Below are 27344 nucleotides of genomic sequence, written 5' to 3' on the forward strand. Positions count from 1 at the left end.
AAGAGCAGCCGTTCCTTTACGACCACCCGTGTAATGCCCGAGAATTTAATTACCGTAATTTGAAATGAATTGAGTATGATTACCGTAATTGATAATTAATCTGGAATGATTTTTGAAGTAATTGAGATAATGATAGATGGAACGGATCGGACCGGGAGAGTCGCGAAAAGAATTAAAATTATGTGTGCAAGAAAGGTCCCGCGCACATGCGCGGAGATGGCAGAAGCAGCGGCGCATATGCGCGAAGAAGATGGCGCACATGCGCGGCAAGGCCAGAAGTATTGGCGCATATGCGCGAAGATGATGGCGCATATGCGCGGAAGGGACAGAATGGTTGGTGCATATGCGCGGAAAGATTGGCGCATATGCGCGAGAAGGAAATTGCTAGTTCGAAGGAACTGGCGCATATGCGCGACTTTGTGCGCGCATATGCGCGCAACGTGCAACACATGCATGGTGCCACTTGCCTTGCATGCGAGGTGGATATATATATATGTGTATACACAAGCAATTCTCCACCAGAATCAGAAATAAAGAGCCGAGGGAAAGCTTCAGCTTCTTCCGAGTGAGAATTGAGTGTTACGAGAAATCAGTCCATCTGTTTTCGAATCCGATTGCAGTATCGTGTTTCTAGCAACGCAGGCTACAACTGGACGTAAGTTTTGTTACGTTTAAACAAGATTTGAGTTTATGATATTGTCAGATTTAAATATAATTCAGATATGGTGTTTCTGCTACCGTAGACATTATAGAATTGAAGTCAGATTAAAGAACAGACTGTTTCTGTAATTGTTATGATTTTTGAAAGATATGGACTAAGATTTCATATCAGAATTGTATTATCGTTCAGAGTTTGAGTTGTAACGATATTGTTTATGAATACTGATATTATATCTGTGATGTTTGAACTGACGGGGTTATCAAGACTGTATTGTTATGCCGTCGAAACATCAGTTGATTCAGATTGTTTTGATTCAGAAATGAATTCGATTATGTCGTGATATTATGGATATGACTCAGATTGTGTCTTGTTCAGACATTGATCAGATTATATACAGAGTTGAGTATTGTTCAGAACAGACTGTGTATTGAGTTATTCACTGATACAGCGTATTAATATTGTCATTTCAGATTTGATATGGACAGATTCGAGACATCGTCTTCGTCGGATCAGGAAGGCAAAGGTATAATTCATGTGATATTCGGGAAGCATAACTCAGATTAGATTAATTTGAGTTTCCCAATAAAATCACATACTAGATTATTGTTTATATTGTTACCTGATTATGCTTTGATTATAGAATTGTATTCAAGCATGTAAGATAATTGTGATATTCAGTTATGAATATGATTATGCTTTGTTTACAAATTGTTATTCATTGCATTTAAGATAGGAAAGTCTTGACAGTCATTGTCAGACTTCTAGACGTTCGGTGTATCGTACATAGGAGCAGCCATTGTCCTATTGTAGCACCACGATACAGCCATGGCCGAAGTCTAGGAATAAGACGTACAGTTACCACGATCGGTTGAGTAGGTAACAGCCATTGACGTCTTATTCATCACGGGATCCCTAGAGTTATAGTTGAGTCGAGTCTAGACATGATTTGACTAGAACTGCATGTGTTTAGAGATGTGGTTTCATAGACTATGAAACCCATGTTTATTGCTTTCAGTATGATAGCATGTTTATATGATTTGATTTGAATTGCATGTTTATCTGATTGGAGCTGCATGCTTATTTTGATTTGATTTCATAGATTATGAAATCTATTATATTTAATTTTATTCATGATAGAACGTTTCATGATTTACTTTGTGTATATACATGCTTACCATGTCTTATACTGGGATTTATTCTCACCGGAGTTATCCGGCTGTTATCTTGTTTTGTATGTGTGCATGACAACAGGTGGGGCTAGATCAGGGTTGAGATGACGAGGAGAGAAGACGAGTTAGCGTGGTGATTCCGGACTTGTAGATTTGGTTTATTACTTGAACTTAGTAACCGAACCTTAGACCGAGATTGTACAGTATTGTACTTTTCTACTGAATTGTAGTTGTTATAAAGAGATGTATATTATTTAGATTCCATTACCTTCCGCATTTACATTTTAAAAAGAAAAATTTTTAGACCCTGTTTATCAGAACTGATAATTAAATCCCAACGATGATTAAGAAGATGATTAGCGTCCGGGTCCCCACAACAGGTGGTATCAGAGCCATAGATCCTTTAGATTGAGATGGTCAGAACTGATAGATCTTTTAGATTGAGTTAGACTGAGATAGAAGAGGATGAGCGGGGTAGATTGAATTTTCTTTCCTTGCATGTGATTGCTAGCATGAGATTTATTTCAATGTTGACTACATTGTGTGTGCTAGCATGATTTATTGCTTTCCCTATTACATGTTGCTTGTTATCCGAGTTGATTGCAGCATGTCATTACTAAGCCTGGATCAGAACCGAGTCTGGATCAGAGGTATATGATCAGAGGAGGGCTGAGACAGATTGTATAGATTGTGTACTAATCTGTTTGATATTCAGATATACCGCCTCGAAGAATTTCAGAAAAGGGCAGTACTTCGTCTGAGCAGAGAGATGTATCAGAAACTCAGTTAGAAGAAAAGATGAAAGAATTTGAGTTATTACAGCCGCCGGTTTTGAATGGTACCGAGACATCTGAAGACTGCCAGAACTGGTTTGATGATATAGAAATCTTGTTTGATTTACTTGACTGTACAGATGAACAGAGGGTTAAAATGGTGCCTTACCAGCTACGAGAAGCCGCCAGGAGTTGGTGGATTACCAGTAGAAGAATGTGGGCACAGAGGGGTACAGTGATGTCGTGGGAAATATTCAGAACTGAATTCTATCGAAGATTTTTCTCAGCTTCGTACCGAGAGGACAAGAAATTAGAGTTTGAGAATTTGAGCCAAGGGCCGCTGAACATTGACCAATATATTGCTAAATTCTCTACTCTACTGCATTTTGCTCCTCAGATAGCTGGAAATGATGAAGCTATAGTGAATCAGTTTATCAGAGGGCTGAATTCGGAGGTAGTTGCGTTTATGAATTTGCAACGACCTTACCATTTTGCTGATATCCTGAGTAGGGCAAAGAGAGCAGAGGCGAGTCTGATTAGACAATTGACAAGGTTGTGTGTGAAATCACCCCAGATATCGCAGTCCCCTCTTCGAATTGAGCGTGGCAGCACAAGTGGGAAGCAAGATTTGCTGAAAGCCCGCAAGAAGCCCTTCAAGAAGTTAGGGGGTGATTCCTCGAGTTCCAGTAGTTCTAGTCCGAGATATACTGGAGTGTATTGCAGGAGTTGCGGAGGGAGACATTCCACCGAGCAATGCCAGGGAGTGACTGGTAGATGTAATATTTGTGGACAGCCGGGACAATTTGCTAAAGTTTGTCCCCAGAAGCGTTCCCGAAGATTGTAAGGAACAGAGTTCAATTTAAAACACCGATCCAGAATTCACAACAGGTACTACTCTTTATGATTCTATTGCATATGTATTGATATATACTAAGGCATTTGTTAAGAATATCTTAGACTGAATTGCATGGGGATATGCTGTACCTGTTGGGTTTGTATGTACTGTAGTATTGATGTCCTGGCTTGTTGAGGAAAGATGGATATCAGATATTTCTATATATATTGTATACTACAGTAAGATGAGAATGAAATAGCGATAGATTATGATGTACTTGTGTTTTCTGATTTGAACGGATTATTGATATGTTTATGCTGAACAAGTACAGACATATTGTAGAAGTTTTTCCAGAAATGGTAAGCGACAGATCAGAGAGGACTGATCAGTGGAGATACCACAATAAGGGTTCTAGATTTAGAATTCCTTTGATATCTGTATTGTATATGACTCGATTAATACAGAAAGGAGCAGATTGCATCCCTATGTATTCAGTAGACCTACTGAAATCGAGCCTATCATTGACAGATATGTCAATGATGTATGAGTTGGCTGATGTTTGCCTAGATAAGATGTTAGATTTGCCTTATATCAGACAGATAGACTTCAGAAATTGAATTGAGATCAGGTATTGTTTGTATAATAGATTTAGTACAGAATAGTATGGACTATACAGAATGATACAAAATGAATTGAAAGAATATTTGAAAGATCATATTAAATATTCTGAGAATTATGATTCTTGTATACAGAAATTATTCAGTAAGAATTCTGTTTGAAACAGATTGTATTCAGAATAAATGATATCTGATGTTAGTATACTGATTGATTTTGAGACAGTTGATATTGTGATCAGTGACTGATCAGATACCGATATCAGAAAGATCAGAAAGTCAGAAATGTCAGAATTGTCAGATATTGATATTATAGGAGTTAACAGAGTATCTGATATAATTGTGTTTTGAACTGCTTGAGAATGATTGCTTCTAGATCAGTATTTTATACAGATTGTATTGTTTGGGGAGCATATTATATTTGCAGATGATATATAGCAGTTGATCAGAATGGCATGAAGATCTAATTGATCTGTCAGAATCGATAGTATTGTTAGAACTTACAATCCTATATATTTACTAGATTAGTATAGATTATTGTTATTCTGAATCAGTATTGATGCAGATTGTATGAAGCGTTGAGAGTATATACAGTTCAGCTTGTATCAGAAATGAATTCAAGAATTTCAGCCGTTTGGAAACGTGATCAGAGTAGTTTGAACAGTATTTCGATAATCAGAGCAGAGTATCGGTCAGAGAAACTGATATGTGATTTTGTGTTTGTATTAGACTGATTGTGTTATGATATCAGAAGGGTTCAGAGTTGTATAACAGAATTGATATTATAATCAGAGCCGAATACCAGGTAGGTATTTTTCTTTAAATTATGTTATTAACTGATTTGTTTATATCAGTAGTGCGAAGTTGAAATCACAGATAATGTCAGAAATGCGCTGTAGTGACTTCAGTTATCATGTTTATGACTGAGAATGTATGATATTCGAACAGATAGATTGTGATATAAACAGATTAGATCAGTTATGGCAGAAATTGTGCAGACATGTTGGCAGAAATTGTACTGATAAGTCTGAGTTGCTAACAGAAGAAGATAGAAAGATAGAAATCAGAAGATTGGTTACAGAATATGTATATTTCTGAATAGAAATGGGAGTACAGTTCTATGGTGTTCATAATGACATTACAGCCATTTTCTTTAAATTTTGATATGATATGATTTTGATTGACAGATTTCTCAATCTATATCTATCAGTTTGTACCAGATTACGTACAAACAGAAATAGATGACATAGATCGATGTCAAAGAAATAATCAGATGGATTAGAATATTGAATTAGATGATATCAGATTGTGATTTTGATGGAGTGGTACTTGTGATAGACTATATCATAAGCTCTATTGTGCAGATTTATTACAGATTAGCAGGTAGTCAGAGAGATTGATAGATAGTCAGGGTGTAGTAATCAGATATCGACAGATATTGGTCGAACTATAGTGCTGGATGTTAGCACTAGTTATCCAGATAGTTCAGAATGAACAGATTCAAGAAACCAACGTCAGATGATGACGAGTGATAATTGAAGCTAAAGACTGTAGATGTCTTTGATAACAACAGATGGTACGGATATGTCATAAGCTATAGATTGGTATATACGGATGTTGTATAGCCAGTAATGCGAGATTGATTCTAGCAGAAAGAATTAGAGAAGTATTATGATATTATACTTAGATACTTCTTATTCCAGACTGGAATTAGAGATCTGAGTTTGATTTAAACTCTGTTATGCCTTTCTCTTGATATATCTAAATTGATTACTTGCGAGTTCGAGGACGAACTCAAATCTAAGAGGGGGAGAAATGTAATGCCCGAGAATTTAATTACCGTAATTTGAAATGAATTGAGTATGATTACCGTAATTGATAATTAATCTGGAATGATTTTTGAAGTAATTGAGATAATGATAGATGGAACGGATCGGACCGGGAGAGTCGCGAAAAGAATTAAAATTATGTGTGCAAGAAAGGTCCCGCGCACATGCGCAGCATGTATTGGCGCGCATGCGCGGAGATGGCAGAAGCAGCGGCGCATATGCGCGAAGAAGATGGCGCACATGCGCGGCAAGGCCAGAAGTATTGGCGCATATGCGCGAAGATGATGGCGCATATGCGCGGAAGGGACAGAATGGTTGGTGCATATGCGCGGAAAGATTGGCGCATATGCGCGAGAAGGAAATTGCTAGTTCGAAGGAACTGGCGCATATGCGCGACTTTGTGCGCGCATATGCGCGCAACGTGCAACACATGCATGGTGCCACTTGCCTTGCATGCGAGGTGGATATATATATATGTGTATACACAAGCAATTCTCCACCAGAATCAGAAATAAAGAGCCGAGGGAAAGCTTCAGCTTCTTCCGAGTGAGAATTGAGTGTTACGAGAAATCAGTCCATCTGTTTTCGAATCCGATTGCAGTATCGTGTTTCTAGCAATGCAGGCTACAACTGGACGTAAGTTTTGTTACGTTTAAACAAGATTTGAGTTTATGATATTGTCAGATTTAAATATAATTCAGATATGGTGTTTCTGCTACCGTAGACATTATAGAATTGAAGTCAGATTAAAGAACAGACTGTTTCTGTAATTGTTATGATTTTTTAAAGATATGGACTAAGATTTCATATCAGAATTGTATTATCGTTCAGAGTTTGAGTTGTAACGATATTGTTTATGAATACTGATATTATATCTGTGATGTTTGAACTGACGGGGTTACCAAGACTGTATTGTTATGTCGTCGAAACATCAGTTGATTCAGATTGTTTTGATTCAGAAATGAATTCGATTATGTCGTGATATTATGGATATGACTCAGATTGTGTCTTGTTCAGACATTGATCAGATTATATACAGAGTTGAGTATTGATCAGAACAGACTGTGTATTGAGTTATTCACTGATACAGCGTATTAATATTGTCATTTCAGATTTGATATGGACAGATTCGAGACATCGTCTTCGTCGGATCAGGAAGACAAAGGTATAATTCATGTGATATTCGGGAAGCATAACTCAGATTAGATTAATTTGAGTTTCCCAATAAAATCACATACTAGATTATTGTTTATATTGTTACCTGATTATGCTTTGATTATAGAATTGTATTCAAGCATGTAAGATAATTGTGATATTCAGTTATAAATATGATTATGCTTTGTTTACAGATTGTTATTCATTGCATTTAAGATAGGAAAGTCTTGACAGTCATTGTCAGACTTCTAGACGTTCGGTGTATCGTACATAGGAGCAGACATTGTCCTATTGTAGCACCACGATACAGCCATGGCCGAAGTCTAGGAATAAGACGTACAGTTACCACGATCGGTTGAGTAGGTAACAGCCATTGACGTCTTATTCATCACGGGATCCCTAGAGTTATAGTTGAGTCGAGTCTAGACATGATTTGACTAGAACTGCATGTGTTTAGAGATGTGGTTTCATAGACTATGAAACCCATGTTTATTGCTTTCAGTATGAGAGCATGTTTATATGATTTGATTTGAATTGCATGTTTATCTGATTGGAGCTGCATGCTTATTTTGATTTGATTTCATAGATTATGAAATCTATTATATTTAATTTTATTCATGATAGAACGTTTCATGATTTACTCTATTATATTTAATTTTATTCATGATAGAACGTTTCATGATTTACTTTGTGTATATACATGCTTACCATGTCTTATACTGGGATTTATTCTCACCGGAGTTATCCGGCTGTTATATTGTTTTGTATGTGTGCATGACAACAGGTGGGGCTGGATCAGGGTTGAGATGACGAGGAGAGAAGACGAGTTAGCGTGGTGATTCCGGACTTGTAGATTTGGTTTATTACTTGAACTTAGTAACCGAACCTTAGACCGAGATTGTACAGTATTGTACTTTTCTACTGAATTGTAGTTGTTATAAAGAGATGTATATTATTTAGATTCCATTACCTTCCGCATTTACATTTTAAAAAGAAAAATTTTTAGACCTTGTTTATCAGAACTGATAATTAAATCCCAACGATGATTAAGAAGATGATTAGCGTCCGGGTCCCCACAACCCGCACCAGAACAGGTAGCACATCTGGTGATACGATGGATGTCACTGCTACGCCTATTGAGACTCTATTAAAGCGATTCCAGTCATTCCGACCACCGACCTTAAAGGGTACAGAAAATGCAATTGAATGCGAAAGCTGGTTGGAGGATATCGAGATGTTATTCGAGTCTCTGGAATACAGTGATGAGAAGCGAGTGAAACTCATTGGCCATCAATTGCAAGACGTGGCTAAGTATTGGTGGTTGAATATAAGGAGAGCACTAGAACAGCGTGGCACCGAGATTACATGGAAAGCATTCAAGACAGAGTTTTATCAGCGATTCTTTCCTGTATCCTACCGTAAAGATAAAGGCGCTGAATTTGCAAACCTGAGGCAAGGGCAATTGAACATTGAAGAGTATGTTGCTAAATTTTCTTCTTTGCTTCGCTTTGCATCTCACGTTTCAGGTAATGATGAGGCCGTAGCAGATCAGTTTATAAATGGCCTGAATCCAGATATCTTTACGTTGGTGAATACGGGGAGACCTAACAACTTCTCGGATGCATTGAATCGTGCCAAAGGAGCTGAAGCAGGGTTACTGAGACAACGTAGTGTTCCGTATATTGCTCCGAGTCCGAGACCACCACTACCTCCAGCACAATATCCTACTAGATTTGATAGCGGCGGTAGTAGCAGTGGACGGAAAGATCAATTAAAAGCGAAGGGCAAACAGTTTAAGAGGGCCGGGAGCAGCTCGTCGAGCTCCAGCGGGTCAAGACAGAGAGGTCCTGGCCAGAGTTTAGAGGTGACGAGTGGATATTGCAGTACGTGTGGAGGTAAGCATGCCACAGAACAGTGTCAAGGTGTAGTGGGCAGATGTAACATATGCAAGCAACCGGGGCATTATGCCAAGGTCTGTCCTCAGAGAAGTGGTGCATCGAGATTTCAGGGTGCAGGGTCATCAACATCAGTAGCTCAGCCTAAGAGGCAAGCTTCATCTGTTCACTCTTTTCAGCCGCCACCTACACAGACCCAGCCTCGAGCCAGAGGTGGTCAGACAGGGAGTCAGCCTCAGAGACAACAGGCTCAGGTGTTTGCGTTGACAGAGGAGCAAGCACAGGATGCCCCAGATGATGTCATAGCAGGTAACTGTTCCCTTTGCGGTTATCCTGCTTATATATTGATAGATACGGGTGCATCGCATACATTCATATCAGAACGATTTGTATTATTGCATTCTCTGCCTGTTGAGTCATTGTTAGATGTCGTGTGTTGGAAACTTAATTCCGGCGTTTGACAAAAGACTCAACTGAATTCAGCAACTAAAAGCTACCAACTGATCGACTTAACTGAACCTAGCTTAACTGATATTTCAGCAGATATTCTCGCCAGTTCATTCTCGCCAACTGATTTGTTATCAGCTGATCTTTCAGCTGTACACGTCATAAAGTGAAAACGACAACCGACAAATAGTACAGTCTTCTGCGAACTGGTAGTGGATCGCCGCATTTCAGAAGTTGCAGTGTACGATCTATCAGGGAATATTGACGTGGCAAACAACGGCTGTTATTCAAATAAATGTTACCGTTGACAGAAGCCTATAAATAGTCGAAGAGAGCAGCTGAAGAACTACCAATTCTGAACTACTCACTTTACTTGCTGTTACTCTGCGAAAATATTCTCTCAACTTCGTCAAATCAAAGCTCAAGCTTATCAGTTTTATCAGTAGCATTCAGGCTACGTTTTGAGCTAGAAAAAGCACTTTGTAATCTTTGATAAATTGTACAAGTTGTGCTAAGATCAGTTGTGATCTGTAAAAGAGTTGTTAACTAAGAGTTTCAGTTTTGGCAATAGATAAGTCCAAACTGAAGTGGGTCAGTACACGTTATTGTATTTGATCAAAGTCTTTTAGTGAATATCCTATCTTTGTGATAGAAGGGGTGACGTAGGAGTTATTCAAGTCTCCGAACATCCAGAAACATTTCCTGTGTTATTTACTTTCAGTTATTCATTCTATCTTTCAGTCAGTTAGTTTTCTGCAACTGTTTTATTCAGTTTAACTGATTGTTATCGACCGACGAGATACTTGAGTCAGTTTGTAACAAAACTGTACCCAACCTTTCGAAGAAGTTTTAATCTAGCAAGTGTTTATTCAACCCCCCCTTCTAAACACTTTCACGCTGAGTTAACCAATCCTATCAAGTGGTATCAGAGCGAAGTTTATCTTGTCGTAGAACATATTCTCTCAATTGATTCAGTATGTCTTCTTTCAACAAAATTCCTATGTTTTCCAGGGAAGACTTTGATGACTGGAAAATCAGAATGCAGGCTCATTTAGCTGCACAAGATGATGATATGTGGTACGTCATAACTGACGGGCCAATGAAAATTTTGAAAGCAAACACAGCTGTTGCCATCACCGAAGGGGCACCTCATAGAATTGAAAAACCCAGAGATGAGTGGACTGCTGAAGATAAAAGAAAAGCAAACCTTGACAATGTAGCCAAGGACATACTGTATAAAACACTGGACAAGATAACGTTCAGTAAGATCAAGATGTGCAAGACAGGAAAAGAGATATGGGAAAAGCTGATTCAGTTATGCGAGGGAAATGAGCAAACAAAGGAAAACAAACTTTCTGTTGCTGTACAGAAGTTTGACAACATCAAAATGAAAGCTGGAGAATCAATGCTTGAATATGATGAAAGAACCAGTGGAATCATAAATGAACTGAATGCACTTGGAAAAGTGTATACAAATAAAGAAGTGGCTCTCAAGATTATCAGAGGACTTCCCAGGGAATGGGATGTCAAGACAATGGCCATGAGGGAATCAAAAGACTTGAACAAAGTTGAAATTCATGATTTGTTTGCTGATCTGAAAGCTTATGAGTTTGAGTTACAAACTCGAGGAGAAGCAGAACCATCAACACCTTCATCAACTACTGCTCTAACTGCTATAAGAACAGAACCAACTGGTTCAGTTGAAAAAGCTGCAGATCAATTGAGCAATGATGCTATGTCATTGTTTATCAGAAAGTTTGGTAGATTCATGAGGAAGAATCAGGGAAATTTTCAGAAGAGCTACCAAAGAAATAACTCCAGAGAAGATTCAAACGCTTGCTATAACTGTGGAAAGCCAGGACATTTCATTGCTGACTGCCCAAAACCAAAGAAGGACAGTCAAGTCTCAACTGAACGGAAAAAGAAATCATATGAGCACAAAAAGAGACCTAAGGATGAAAGGAAAACCTATAAAAAGAAGCATGAAGTGCTAGTAGCTGAAGAAAGCAAAGCCAAATGGGCAGAGACTGACAGTGATGAGTCAGAAGCTGAAACTTCATACAGTTCTAGTGAAGAAGAGGAAGAAGTCAAGTGTCTGATGGCTGATGAGACAGAAGATCAATCAGAAAATCAGCAGGTATTCGACTTTAGCTCAACTGATTTCACTAGAGAAGAGCTTATTTCGACTCTTCATGACATGGTCAGCGAGTATCAAAAGCTTGCTCTATCATTTGATAAAGCCAGAGCAAAGCAAGATGATCCCTTGGACAACAATACTAAAACTGATCAGTCAGTTGATATGTTGAGTCTAAAAAGGGAAATTGCTGAGCTCAATGCTGAAAAGAGCAGGAATCAATTGTTGATTCAAAAATTGATGCTTGAAAATGCAAAGCACAACGAGCTCATTCAGGCTTGGAATAAATCTTCAGCAGCTCTAACTGATATTCAGAATTCGCAAAAATCAGTTGCTGACAAGACTGGACTAGGGTTCAGTAGTCAAAGTGAGATGTCTTCCAATGATACTCAGCCACAACTGAATATGGACAAAGGAAAATTCATTCGCTTTGTCAAATCAGTCGTGGAACAAGAACAGCTTGAACCAAGTAAACTGATTGAACCGCCCTTTGAGAACAAGAACAAGGCAAATAGATATGGTATTGGATATAGTCCAAAAATTTCAACTGACTCTCGTGGTCAAACATCGAAAAGAATTTCAAAACGATTTTCAAATGAATACTCCAACTACTATAACTGTAAGCCTGTTCAGAAACGATATCGGCCGAACAATCAGTTGGGAAAGGCAAAATCACATATTGATTCACCTATGCATCACACACAAAGCACACACAAAACGAGAAAGACCATATGGAATACAGCAACTGGACGGTCAGTCAGACTGATCCAAGTTTGGATTCCTAAAGGACTAATCAACTTTGGACCCAAATAAACAAAGGGTACCACAATCTTATTTTGAATGTGAATGCAGGTAACAGGTACAACTGAAGATTCAGTTTGGTATCTGGACAGTGGATGCTCAAGACACATGACAGGTGATTCAAAACTGCTATCCAAACTGATCAAATACGATGGTCCAAAGATTAGTTTTGGAGACAACTCGAAAGGTACAACTGTGGGTAAGGGTAAGCTTATCCATGGTAATTTTATCATTAATGATGTTTTATTAGTTGAAAATCTCAAGTATAATCTGATAAGCATCAGTCAGTTATGCAATAAATGGATTTTCAGTTCAATTTGACAAACTTATTTGCTCAGTCAAAAACTCAACTGATGAGGTCATTCTAACTGGCAAAAGATGTGGAAACACATACAAAGTCAGCTGGAATGATCAACCTTATGCACCAGTATGTCTTATTGCCTCAAAATCTTCGAAAAACTGGTTATGGCATAAGAGGTTAAACCACTTGAATTTCAAATCTATTGCATATTTGAGTAAACATGATCTTGTGACTGGGCTGCCCAAAATGGATTTTACAAAAGATAAAATTTGCTCAACATGTCAGTTTGGCAAACAAATAAAATCTTCTTTTAAGAACAAGGGTCGTAAATCTTCCTCCCGATGCTTAGAACTATTACATATGGATCTCTTTGGTCCAATACCGGTGATGAGCTTAGGGGGAATGAAATACACCTTGGTGGTTGTAGATGATTTTTCTAGATTCACTTGGGTCATTTTTCTCAAGACCAAAGACCAAACTGCTGCTCAACTGATCAAGCTTTTCAAAAGATTATCAAATGAAAAATCAGTTGGAATTGACAGAATCAGATCCGATCGAGGAACTGAATTTATCAATAAAATTCTTTCAAACTATTTAGAGAATACTGGAATCAAACATGAGCTCTCAGCAGCAAGAACTCCTCAGCAAAATGGTGTAGCTGAAAGGAGAAATCGAACACTTAAGGAAGCTGCTAGAACAATGCTTGCTGATTCTAGTATCTCTCAAAGGTTTTGGGCAGAAGCAGTGAACACTGCGTGTTACACTCAAAACAGATCAATGATTAATAAGAATCATTTGAAAACACCGTATGAGATCTGGCATGGAAGAAAAAGTGTGGTTTCTTACTTTAAAATATTCGGCTGCAGATGTTTTATACTCGACAATGGTAAAACTCATTAAAAGCTTTTGATGCTAAATCTGCAGAAGGAATATTTCTTGGTTATTCATCAGTAAGTAAAGCGTACAGAGTCTTCAACAAAAACACTTTAAATGTTGAAGAATCTATTCATGTTGTTTTTGATGAAACTGTACTAACTGATAAGCCAACTGATACAGTTGAGCTAGCTGACAGATTTACAGATATCAGTTTGGAGGATGATGATGAAGAAGATACTCATATTAATCAAAGCAATCTCCAAACACCTGAACCTGAGATATTAGATCAGGCTGTTGAATTGGAAGCTAATCAGTTAGTAGAACAAACAAATGAGATTCAGTTGCCAACTGAAACAGCTCCAACTGAAACTGAAACCAATCAGTTACCTACTGAAACAGTTACCAATTTGGAATCAACAAATGCTGAACTCAGATGGAAGAAATCACATCCTCCAGAATTGGTGATAGGTAATCCATCTGATCCGGTAAGAACGAGAAATCAAATGCTTAACTTATTCATTCATTCAGCTTTTGTATCTCAACTGGAACCAAAGAAAACTGATGAAGCTCTTGCTGATCCTAACTGGATAAATGCTATGCAAGAAGAGCTAAATCAGTTTATCCATAATAATGTCTGGAACTTAGTTCCAAGACCAATTTCCAAAACTGTTATAGGTAAAAAATGGGTATACAGGAACAAACTGAACGAGGATGGTTCAGTTGTGCGCAACAAAGCAAGGCTAGTTGCACAAGGATACAGGCAGGAAGAAGGAATTGATTATGATGAGACATATGCACCAGTTGCAAGACTGGAAGCAATAAGAATATTCCTGGCCTATGCATCATTCAAAAATTTCAAAGTGTACCAGATGGATGTTAAAAGCGCATTTCTGAATGGACAGTTGCAGGAAGAAGTCTTTGTTGAACAACCTCCAGGTTTTGTTAATCATCACCTTCCTGATCATGTCTATCATTTGAACAAAGCCTTATATGGTCTTAAACAAGCTCCAAGAGCTTGGTACGAAACTCTTTCAAAATTTCTAACTGATCATGATTTTTCTGTTGGATCAGTTGATAAGACGTTGTTCAAATTTTCTAAGAATGATCATGTCTTACTTGTTCAAATTTATGTTGATGATATCATATTTGGGTCAACTAACCCCAAATTATGTGAGAAATTTGCTAAGTTGATGCAGGAAAAATTCGAAATGAGCATGATGGGTGAACTGACATTCTTTCTTGGATTACAAGTGAAACAATTGGATTCAGGCACCTTCATCAGTCAAACAAAATATACAAAGGAATTACTAAAGAAATTTGGCATGGAATCGTGTTCAGCTGCAAGCACTCCCATGAGCTCATCAGTTAAACTAGACACTGATCAAGGGGGAATATCAGTTGAGACGACGCTTTACAGAGGTTTAATAGGTTCATTATTGTATCTAACTGCTAGTCGTCCTGATATTGTGTTTGCTGTCTGTATGTGTGCTAGATTTCAGGCAAATCCTAAGCAATCCCATTTTGCTGCTGCCAAACGTATTTTGAAATATCTTAAAGGCACACAAAATGTTGGGTTATGGTATTCTAAAGACTCATATTTCAATTTAGTTGGTTATTCAGATGCAGACTATGCAGGATGTAAACTTGATCGAAAAAGTACAAGTGGATCATGTCAGTTTCTAGGAGACCGACTGATTTCTTGGTTCAGCAAAAAGCAAACATCCATAGCAACTTCCACAACTGAAGCAGAATATCTTGCTGCTGGAAGCTGTTGTGCCCAACTGCTCTGGATTCAGCAACAACTGAGAGATTATGGAGTTGATGCTAAAGAATCACCTATATTTTGTGACAACACAAGCACAATTGCTATAACCTACAATCCAGTTCTTCACTCTCGAACCAAACACATAGATGTCAGACATCACTTCATCAGAGATCATGCTCTCAAGAAGGAAATCAGACTGGAATACGTCTCAACTGAACAACAAGCAGCTGATATCTTCACCAAGCCACTGGCTGAGACTAAGTTTTCTCACTTCCGCAATATACTTGGATTAATTGATTTATCTTAATTAATGATCATTGTTCGTAATTTGTTGATTAAGCTTTATTGTTGTTTTACCGAATATTTAAGTGAGTTGCTTATTCTTATGAACTCTTAACTGATGTCAGCAAGTGTTTGTATTGTTCTTATGGTTATGTTTCTAACAAATCATGGGAGGCAGCGATGCGGCGGAGGATCTCCAGCTCCTTCAGAAGAAAGAGCTTGTAGAGATAACCTTCTTTAAAAAGGTCCACCCCCGCAGGAACCTCTAGGAGCTCCCGCACCTCTTGTAGTTGGGCCTTCCGCCTGAAAGAGGAGACCCGTCCAGAGTAATACAAGAACTCCAGCTCCTGCATCTCTTCCCAGTAACGAAGGCAATTTATCAGTTATCAATGGCAACCCAAATTCCCGCTTTCATGCTAAATTCTATGACCATCAACTTTGGATCTATATTATCCTTCGGCGATGCTGAAGTTCAGAAAGTATTTCAGAAGCTTGAAGCTGCTGGTCTAAGAACATTTTTGGGACAATCTTCTCAGGATATCTATCCCAAAGAACTTCAGGATTTCTACTCTTCTGGCGTGATTGATTCTGAGGGAAATATCAGGTCTACTATCAATGATCAGTTGCTGATCATTTCTGAAGATTCTCTTGGTGATTTCTTTCATTTACCTTCTGAAGGTATGGCACAACTCTCAGATGTCAAGGCGTCTGATATTGAAGAGATGCAAGTCTCTCTTTCTATTGATGGACGAAAGATTAAGGTTTCAGATCCTAAGAAAGAACTGAAACATGAAGTTCAATTGCTAGCTGATGTTATTGCAAAAGGAATTTTGGCAAAAGCAGGATCATTCGCTGCTCTAACTTTAGAGAAATTTCAGGCCATTACCGTTATTATGGCTGGACAAAAATTTAACTGGAAGCGTCTCATTTTTAATGTTCTGAAGAATATGTTTCTGTCTTCTAAACAATCCAAGGGCTTTGCAGTTCAAATCAGTTATTTACTGAAAGCTAAAGGCTTAGTGGCTGAGGACTCTGAGAGAACATCGAAATTTAAGGTGTTCAATGCAAAGAACACAATGCCAATCAAATCCAAAATGGACTTGACCACTACTCAGTTTGTGAAAATCAAACAGGAAATTGGGACTCAGTTAGCCGCTCCCAAATCAGTCAAGAAAACCAAAACGTTAGCTCAACTGCAGATTGCCAAAAGAAAGTTGGTTTTGAGTTCATCAGAATCAGAAAAGACTCCATCTCCTCACATTGTGAAAAAGCCAAGAACTCAAAGGGTTAAAACAACTTCTGAGGTAACCAGTCCGACTGACAAAATGACTTCCTTCACTGATCAGCAACCTATAGAAGCAGTTCCTCTGCAGATTATTCCACAAGATGATTCAGCAAGTACCATAAAAAAATCGGTTAGGACGCAAGCTCCTGTTACTCAAATATCTCGACCAATTGGTGTGGCACCTGCAAGACCTAAAGGGATAAAGTTTATAGAACCGGTGGAATCAACTCGAACAGGACTGGAAATCCCTTATATCTTAAGTGGTGATAAAGGAAAAGAGAAATTGATTGTGGAACCCAGACCCTCAAACCCAATTCAGACTCATATTGATCTCGTATGGGCAAAAGTGAACAGTTTTGCTGCTGCAAAAACTAAGTCCTATGACGCTTGGGTAGCCTATCGTACTGAAGTTTTTGCCAAGCAACTGAAGGAGAAGTCCGAACTGAGAAAATTCATCCAGTTGGAGGCCCTCGTTCTCCGCACGGTCAAAGCTGCAACTATTGCTCAAGCCTTGGAGAGAAAAAGCTATTTCTTTGATCAGCTGAGAGCAAAGAAGTTGGCTCAAATTGTTGCTAAACTTAAGAACAACTACTTGCCAACTGCCCCTACTGCATATGCTGATCAAGCTGTAATAACTCAGCTTGACACTGATCTGATGGGGATACTATCTCGAATCAAATTTTGGGAATCGGATCAAGAACTCGTGGTCTACCAAGGAGATTCAGATGATGACAATGAGGAACAAGTTGAAACAGCATTCTCTGACAAAACAGCACCATCATCCGCCTTAGTTCTGATTCCAACTGGAGAACCAGTTTCTGATAAGCTTCCTTCACCACCTGTTGAACAACTACTATATACTGAAGCGGAGCTATCTCTTGCTCATATTGATGAAGTGATTCAAGCAGTGGTAGAGGAGTCCCACTTTAGTGCACCAGTTAATGATCCAGTTGATCGCTCTGCTGATCAAACCAATCTACAGGTCACTATTTCTTCAGTCGAGATTGTTCCACCAGACCAATCTGCTGATCAGGGCTTACAAATTGATATGCCAGTTGAATCAATTGATCATTCACTAGAGGCATCAGTTCAGGTTGTGTCACCATCAACTGTACAACATCCTCCCTCACCATCTTTAGATCAAGAAGAAAAGACTGCTGATGAGACTCCGGTTCAAGGGACAATAACTGGAACTGATACTTCAGTTCAGCCAATTGCTGATACCAAGATAACTGACCAAGCCTTGGTCAATACTCAGCAAACAACAAGTGAACCAAGCACTTCTCATCAATCCAACCCTCCATCTTCAGCAGATTTTGATCTCATTTTTGAGGAAGTCCAACATATGCAGGACAGCATGAATCAAATAATTTCGGCCATTTCCAAAATTCAAAATACGCAACTTTCGCACAGTGTGAAGTTAGACGATACTCGGGAATCCATCAAAAGACTGAAGGCAATCGAATCTGCTGTTACCGCTCTTTCTTTTGCAGTCAGTGACATTCAGAAAAATAGAGGTATCATCTCCGGTCTGACTGCCACTCAAGAACTCATTAATCAACGCGTCAACAATGTGGAATCGCTTATGTCTCGGAAATTTGATCTACTGCAAGTCACACTGTCTACTGCTATTGAAAATATGTCATGCTCTGTCACGGTTCTTTCTTCTCACGTTCGCAAGCTATCTGACAAGATGGAGCAGTTTGACAAAAAGGGGGAAGAGCAGAAGAATTCTTAGTAGTACAGCAGTATTGATTGTATCAGACTTCTATTATTTCAGTTGTTGATCTTATTTTATCTACTATGCAGAATTCAGTTATTTATTCCAAGTTTTGTCAAAACACCATAAAGGGGGAAATTGTTGGAAACTTAATTCCGGCGTTTGACAAAAGACTCAACTGAATTCAGCAACTAAAAGCTACCAACTGATCGACTTAACTGAACCTAGCTTAACTGATATTTCAGCAGATATTCTCGCCAGTTCATTCTCGCCAAATGATTTGTTATCAGCTGATCTTTCAGCTGTACACGTCATAAAGTGAAAACGACAACCGACAAATAGTACAGTCTTCTGCGAACTGGTAGTGGATCGCCGCATTTCAGAAGTTGCAGTGTACGATCTATCAGGGAATATTGACGTGGCAAACAACGGCTGTTATTCAAATAAATGTTACCGTTGACAGAAGCCTATAAATAGTCGAAGAGAGCAGCTGAAGAACTACCAATTCTGAACTACTCACTTTACTTGCTGTTACTCTGCGAAAATATTCTCTCAACTTCGTCAAATCAAAGCTCAAGCTTATCAGTTTTATCAGTAGCATTCAGGCTACGTTTTGAGCTAGAAAAAGCACTTTGTAATCTTTGATAAATTGTACAAGTTGTGCTAAGATCAGTTGTGATCTGTAAAAGAGTTGTTAACTAAGAGTTTCAGTTTTGGCAATAGATAAGTCCAAACTGAAGTGGGTCAGTACACGTTATTGTATTTGATCAAAGTCTTTTAGTGAATATCCTATCTTTGTGATAGAAGGGGTGACGTAGGAGTTATTCAAGTCTCCGAACATCCAGAAACATTTCCTGTGTTATTTACTTTCAGTTATTCATTCTATCTTTCAGTCAGTTAGTTTTCCGCAACTGTTTTATTCAGTTTAACTGATTGTTATCGACCGACGAGATACTTGAGTCAGTTTGTAACAAAACTGTACCCAACCTTTCGAAGAAGTTTTAATCTAGCAAGTGTTTATTCAACCCCCCCCTTCTAAACACTTTCACGCTGAGTTAACCGATCCTATCATCGTGTCTATTACTTCTCCGTTAGGAAGTGGTTTGATATCGGTGACTACGGTTAGACATTGCATCTTACAGTTTGAGGGTCATGAAATTGATCTAGATTGCATAGTACTTGGGCTAGCTGACTTTGATTGCATTGTTGGAATTGATATGCTAACAAAGTACAGAGCCAGCGTGGATTGTTTCCACAAGATTGTCAGATTTAGACCAGAAATGGCAGAAGAGTGGAAATTCTACGGTAAGGGTTCCAGATCTCGGATTCCCTTGATTTCGGCTTTGTCTATGAATAAGTTGTTGCAGACAGGAGCAGATGGGTTCCTTGTGTATGCTGTAGATGTACAGAAATCTAGCCCGACATTGGCAGATTTGCCAGTAGTACGGGAATTTGCAAATGTGTTTCCAGAGGAGATTCCAGGGTTACCTCCAGTGCGAGAGGTAGATTTTAGTATTGATCTGATTCCAGGTACCACTCCTATTTCGAGAGCCCCGTATAGGATGGCACCGATAGAATTGAAAGAATTGAAAGCACAGTTGGAAGATTTGCTAGCCAAGGGATATATCAGACCTAGTGTATCTCCTTGGGGCGCTCCGGTACTATTTGTGCGAAAGAAAGATGGATCGATGCGGTTGTGTATCGATTACAGGCAACTGAATAAGGCAACGATAAAGAATAAGTATCCTTTGCCTAGAATTGATGATTTATTTGATCAGTTGCAGGGATCCTCTGTTTATTCTAAGATTGATTTGCGATCCGGATATCATCAGCTCCGAGTTCGAGATGTAGATATACCGAAGACAGCATTTCGAACCAGGTATGGGCATTCCGAATTTATTGCCATGCCTTTTGGTTTAACTAATGCTCCGGCGGTATTTATGGGCTTGATGAATCAAATCTTTCAGAGGTATTTGGATGATTTTGTTATTGTCTTTATCGATGACATTCTGGTGTATTCTAAGAACAGGAATTAGCACGCAGGACTGAAACGACCTCGATTTTTTTTTATTAATCTTAAATCATAAATTCTAAATTACTAAATAAAATAATTTAACATAATCATGAATCATAATAATGTATCAATTTAAATCTCAAGTGCATGAAATAAAATCCTAAATCGACCTTCGAAAAGATCGGCTAACAATAAAAATAAAGCATAAAAATATCTCTAATAAAATAATTAGCAAAATCTTTCAATCATAAATCTATCTAGCTAGTGCGGAAACATAAAGGCCCTCGGGTGTGTACTGCTGCACTCGATCGACTCAATCGTCACCGCCTCCAAAATCATCAAATCCTGCATCATACAAACCTAGTGAGTCTAAAAACTCAACACGTTCTAAACATAGATAACAAATAATACATATACATACACAAACCTTTAAAAATCATATTTTTACTTAAAATAATATTTTAAACATAAATAAACCATTAAAAATCATTGGAGCATAATTAAATCATAAATAGAAAAAAATCAATTTAAAATAACTTTAAGCATAAATAAATCATTTTAAAAATAGCTTTAATCATCATCATAAATCATATATCATAATCATTTTTATCATAAGCTTTCAATCATATATCATTTTGGGTGAAGTTTGATCTTGGAAAGTGACTAGCTTTTATCCTTTGGTCGACTGCAGTCTTAGCTCCACATGGCCCATGGGGGTGTGCATTAGGCTCCACCATGGAAATACGATCGTCGGGGCTCCCTTGGGGGCCTTCTCCCAAAGACGGGCTCCCTCTGGGGCCTTCTCCCGTAAATGGGCTCCCTCTGGGGCCTTTTCCCCTCACGACATTCCCACAAAATTGTAAGCTCACCGTCCTCAACATAAACGGATCCCCCACAAATCATATATCATATATCATATCTTTTGTCACAGTCAATTCACATCCCTCAAAATATTTTTCATTTTCTTTAAAAATCATAAAATAAGACAGCTTTCCAAAAATAGCATTTTAGACAGCATAAATTGCGCAGCTTTACCATAAATCGTAAAAATACATATTATCATCAAAATCATCATGATAAATCATAAAATATCATTTAACATGCGTTATGATCCTTCGGGACGCTGCCAAGCGTTTTAGTATTTTCCTAAGTGTAAAAAGACCGTTTTGCCCCTAGACGTAAAAATTATCAAATTTATCTTTTTCTCACTTTTAATGATATTGGATTATTTTAAATAATTATTTAAGCTTACATGAATTTTCTCATAATTTTATTTGGCATAAATCGATGACTTTTAATTTAATCTTTAAATAAGACTTATTAGGGCGTTTTAATCTCGAATTAAACCAAACCTTAATATAAAATTCCCAAATTGAAAACTTAGGCTTTTAATAATTATTTAAGCTTAAATATAATTTTTCAGAATTTTATAAAGCTTAAAACTAGGCTTTTCAATTAACTCGTTAATTAGCGTTTCGCGCGGCGATGAAATTCCGAATAAATCCAAAACTCGTTATTTTGTCACAAATTTTTAACATAACATTTTTATGATTTATCCTACCGTTCCAAGTCGTGAGCCACACCCGTGGACCCATGGATTCAATTTTTGTTCTTTAATTTTCGAAATTGACCCCTTACCGAACCACCCGAGCCATCTCCCAATTTACTCGAGCCACGCCCGAGCCGCCTCGAGCCAAACCCGAGCCAACCCATCTAGGAACCCTCCTGACCAAGCCCAGCCCATAGAACCCGGCCCTGGCTCGCGCTAAAGCCCCTGGAGCTGAGCCACAAAATCTGTGCGTGAGCCCTTCCTTCCCCAAGACTCCTAGTGATCCTAGGGCTCCTCTAGCCGCCTAACCACTGACCACACACGACCCTCACCATCCCTGGACCATGCCCATACCACACCCAGCCCAGCCCAGGCCCTGGACCCAAGCAGCGAATCCCTCGACTCTTGACAGCAGCCTGCGCGCTAGCTTTGCCTCCCACGGTTTTCCACTCTTGGTTCGAGGCACAGCGCGCCCAGCCACTCTACCCCCTAGCCAGACCCTTGCCCATGACCCTTGGACCCTGCTGGACCTATCCTGACTCGCTCTCAGCCCCGCTGCACCACTCTCCCGCAGCCCAGCTGCGTACAGCACATGGGGGAGAGTCCCACTTCACGTGGACTCTTCCCCAGCCCCTAGCTCGAACCCTAGCCGCCCTAGGACCCTACATAGCCTTCGAACCTGACCCTGGCCAAGCGCCTAACCAGCCCTGGCCAGCCTCGTGACCCCATGCAAAAGAAATTAGCCACTAGAATTTTTGCACCACCATGAAACCTACGGCCCTCTCATCTTTTTTTTTTATTTCCTTACACGGTTGTTCCAGCCTATTTCCTTCTGTCAATTTATCATGTTTTAATCATAATCAATCATATTTTATCATGTATTGGCAGCGTGTCTGTTGGGTTCATACCGATTCTTTCAAAGCAAGCGTAAAACCGTAAAACGTTGAAAATCCGTTTCGTACCGTAAAATAATCGAACCCAAATATTTTTCATGCATAAACAATTAAATCAAGCATATTATGATTTGTATGATGCTAAAAGAGTTTAGGAAACGTGCCTTTGTGTTTATAACGCTCGATTATTCGATCTTCGGCGAGGGTGCGACGTTGGACGACCGGACGACGAAGAACACAAGCTTTTCTTTCTTCCTAAATTTCAAAAATCTGAATTGTGTGAGTGGTGTGTGTTTCACGGCTGTTGTAGGTGAAAAATTAGGTTTCAAGGACCTAGGTAGCATATTTATAATTAATTAACAAGTTAAATGGGCTTTGGTTTGGGGCTTGCATGATTAAGGGTAATTGGGCCTACTTAAATTAATAAAATTGGGCCCAATAACACTTATTTAAATAAAACATAAAATTTTATAAAATAAGTTACCCGAAAATAATATTTTTGATCTTTTAAAATTCTTCGTTTGCCCAAAACCGACTTCTCGGGAAAAATCGAGCTCGACTCGTAAAATAATTTGAACTCCAACATTTTTAGAGAAATTAAATCATTTTTAATCCTATTAGGAAGTCTTGCCATTAATTAATTAAAAATACATATCCTTGTCTTGGTCGTCCCCGGTCTCCTTTCCCCTGCCTATTATCGAATATTCGTGCAAAATCTATAATTTCATGTAAACATGTCATATAATCATTTAATCATGTATTTATACCTTTAATCATATATTAAACATCATGCTAGCATTTAAAAGCAATTAAATAAAACAATTAAGCAATTAAAAATATTTTTGCATGCATGTGGTTTACGTGGACTGATTTTTCGGACGTTACAAGAACATCTCCGAATTGTGTTGCAGACACTGAGAAATGAGAGATTGTATGTCAAATTGTCAAAGTGTGAATTTTGGTTGAATCGAGTTGTCTTTTTGGGACATATCATATCTGGAGATGGTATTTCTGTAGATCCGAGTAAAGTGGAAGTTGTGATCAATTGGTCGAGACCGACTTCTGTGCCAGAAATACGCAGCTACATGGGTCTAGCAGGATACTATATGTAAGGCCTGAGATGTTATTACAGTAATTTGAGATTAATCTGAAATGATTATAGACAGAACGGATTAGCTGGAGAAAAGTAATGCCAAGATTTTAAGTCGATATTAATGAAATTGTGAAGAGGAGGCCGAAGCCTCACCGCACCCGCGGTGTTAACAGGGACCGCCCCCGCGGTGCAGTACCGCACCCGCGGTCTTGACATGTACCGCACCCGCGGTCATGCAATTTCAGAAAAGATAAGATTGTCGAACCATGAGCGCACCCGCGGTCTTACACCTACCGCACCCGCGGTGCGACGTGTTGTGCGAAAAATGGTGACACCTCTTAGCTTGCATGCACGAGTATATATATGCACGAATCCTTCGAAAAAGCATTAGAAAATTCAGAGAAAGGGTCGAATCTTTGGCACAGAAAATCCTTACGCCTTTTGCGAGAAATCCGTCCGTCTGATTTTAAATCTGACTTCAGTATCGAGTTCCTAGCAACGTAGGCTACAACTGGACGTAAGTTTTACTACGTTTTGACATGCTTTGAAATTATGATATTGTCAGAATTGAATGGAACTCATATATGTTGTGCTTGACATAATAGACATCATAGAATCGAAGTCAGATTAAGAAACGGACTGATTATGGAATTGTTATGATTTTCGGAGTAGTTTTGGAGTCGAGTTGATATCAGAATTGAGTTGTTATTGAGTAGGAGATATTAGAATTAATATCTGATTGATATGGTATGGTTGGGTATATTGAGATTATACCGCTATGCCATCGATATTGAAGTAAGTTAAGTATTGAGCATAACATATTTGATTCGAGTGGTGTATTGATATTATACTCCTCGATATTGTTCTTGGCAGATCGATAGTGACAGGTTTTGAGTTCGAGACTTCGACAGAGCCAGAATATCAGAAAGAAAGGTATAAATTAATGTTGAGTTGGGATTGCACAACTCGAGTGAGGTTTGACTCGAGTTTCCCTAAATCACATACTTAGTTTATTACATTGATTCTTGTAATTGATGAGATTGATGATTGTAGTCTATTGATTTATAGCCACTGCATGTAATGACTGCTGATTCGCTAGTCATTGACTGATTTGCTTAGATAGTGACTGTATGTATTGATTACTGAGTCGTTGAGTCAGAGGCTGATTCGCCTAGTCACCGGCTGATTCGTCTGGTTATTGACTGATTCGTCTTATTATAGGCTGATTCGCCTAGTCACCGGCTGATTCGTCGGGTTATATACTGATTCGTCTAAACTTAAGCTGATTCGCTTAATTACAGGCTGATTCGTCTGGTTATTGGCTGATTCGCCTAATTACCGGCTGATTCGTCGGGTTATTGACTGAGTCGTCAATTCTGCGGCTGATTCGCCCAGACACTGATATATGAATTATATCGATGCCGTTTAGGGATTGATTCATTCCTATCGACTGAGATTCGATATAATACCTATATTCAGACATCGGGATCCCTAGGATAGAGTTGAGTTGAGTCTGAGACGACGTGTCAGTTGAGTCGAGTCTGAGACGACGCGTCTGTTGAGTTGAGTCTGATATGACCTGTTGATTTACATTGTTTATGCCATTCATGATTATTGAATGTTTGATATTGATTTATGTATGCTGATTTGATACCGGTTAAGAATATTTCTTATATATGCTTTCGTATATGCTTTTATATGATTGCATGTTTACATTGTTTATACTGGGATATTTATATCTCACCGGAGTTATCCGGCTGTTGTCTTGTTTTGTATGTGTGCATGACAACAGGTGGGGCTGGATCAGGGTCGAGAAGAGGATGAGAGAAGACGAGTTTAGCGTGGTGATTCCGGACTTGATTTAGAGATAGGGTTAGACACTTGATATTAGCTGTTAAACCCTAGTGAATAAATGTATGTTGTACATGACTTGTACTTTTATACTGAGATGTATATTCATGTTTAATATGTAATTTGAGTAAATTACATTACGTTTCCGCTTTGTATTTTAAAAAAAAAATTAGACCCTGTTTTATAATTGATTAATTAGTCCCAAACTTTTAATTAGTCGAGTCTGAGACGACGCGTTGTTTGAGTTTGAGTGTGATTCATTACTTGTTATTGATTTATGTTTCTGATTTGATACATGTTATGAATGTTAATTATATGCTTTTATATATGTTTTTATATGATTGCATGTTTACATTGTTTATATTGGGAGTTATTCTCACCAGAGTTATCCGGCTGTTGTCTTGTCTGTATGTGTGCATGGCAACAGGTGGGACAGGTACAGGGTCACAGAGATGAGAACAGATCGAGATTAGAGTGGTGATACCGGACTTGGACTAGAGCTAGGGTTTAAACACTTGATAGGAGTTGTTGAACCTGAGTATGTATGATTGTATATTTTATCAGATTTACACTTTTATACTGATATGTATAGGAGATTGATTCCATTACCTTCCGCATTTTAAAAAAAAAAATTTAAATTTAGACCCTGTTTATTATACTTGATTAATTAGTCCCAATCATGATTAAAAAGATGATTAGCGTCCGGATCCCCACAACAGGTGGTATCAGAGCCGTAGGTACTAGAACTGTAGATTCTTGAGACTGAGATAGAAGAGGCTAGTGAGCGGGGTAGATTGAGGTATTCTTTCCTGCTTTTGAATGCTAGCATGTTGTACTGCTTTATATAATACATGTTACCTAATTTATCTGATTTGATTTGTAATCTGTATTATTGGGAACGAATCTGAATTGATTCTCGATCAGCAGTAAGATGATCGGGAGGGAGATTGAATTGAAACAGATGTGATGGATTGGGTTACTAATCCTTGTGATATTCAGATATGCCTCCCAGAAGAATTTCAGAACAGGGTAGTACATCGAATCCTCCAATGGATGTAACACCGACTCCAATGGAAACCTTGCTGAAGAGGTTTCAATCATTCAAACCACCCACTCTGAAAGGTACTGAGACATCAGTTGAGTGTGAGAGTTGGCTGAATGATATCGAAAAGCTGTTTGAATTGCTGGAGTATAGCGATGAGCGCCGAATTAAGTTGATTGGGAACCAGTTGCATGATGTTGCAAAGAGCTGGTGGAGTACGATGAAGAGGGCCTTGGAGCAGCGAGGTACGACTATTACTTGGGATGTATTTAAAACTGAATTTTTTCAGAGATTTTTCCCAGTGTCGTACAGGAAAGACAAGGGGGCAGAGTTTGCCAATTTGAGACAGGGTCAGCTGAA

The sequence above is a fragment of the Primulina eburnea genome, chromosome 6 (genome assembly GCF_022965805.1).
Source record: "Primulina eburnea isolate SZY01 chromosome 6, ASM2296580v1, whole genome shotgun sequence".
NCBI lineage: Eukaryota > Viridiplantae > Streptophyta > Magnoliopsida > Lamiales > Gesneriaceae > Primulina > Primulina eburnea.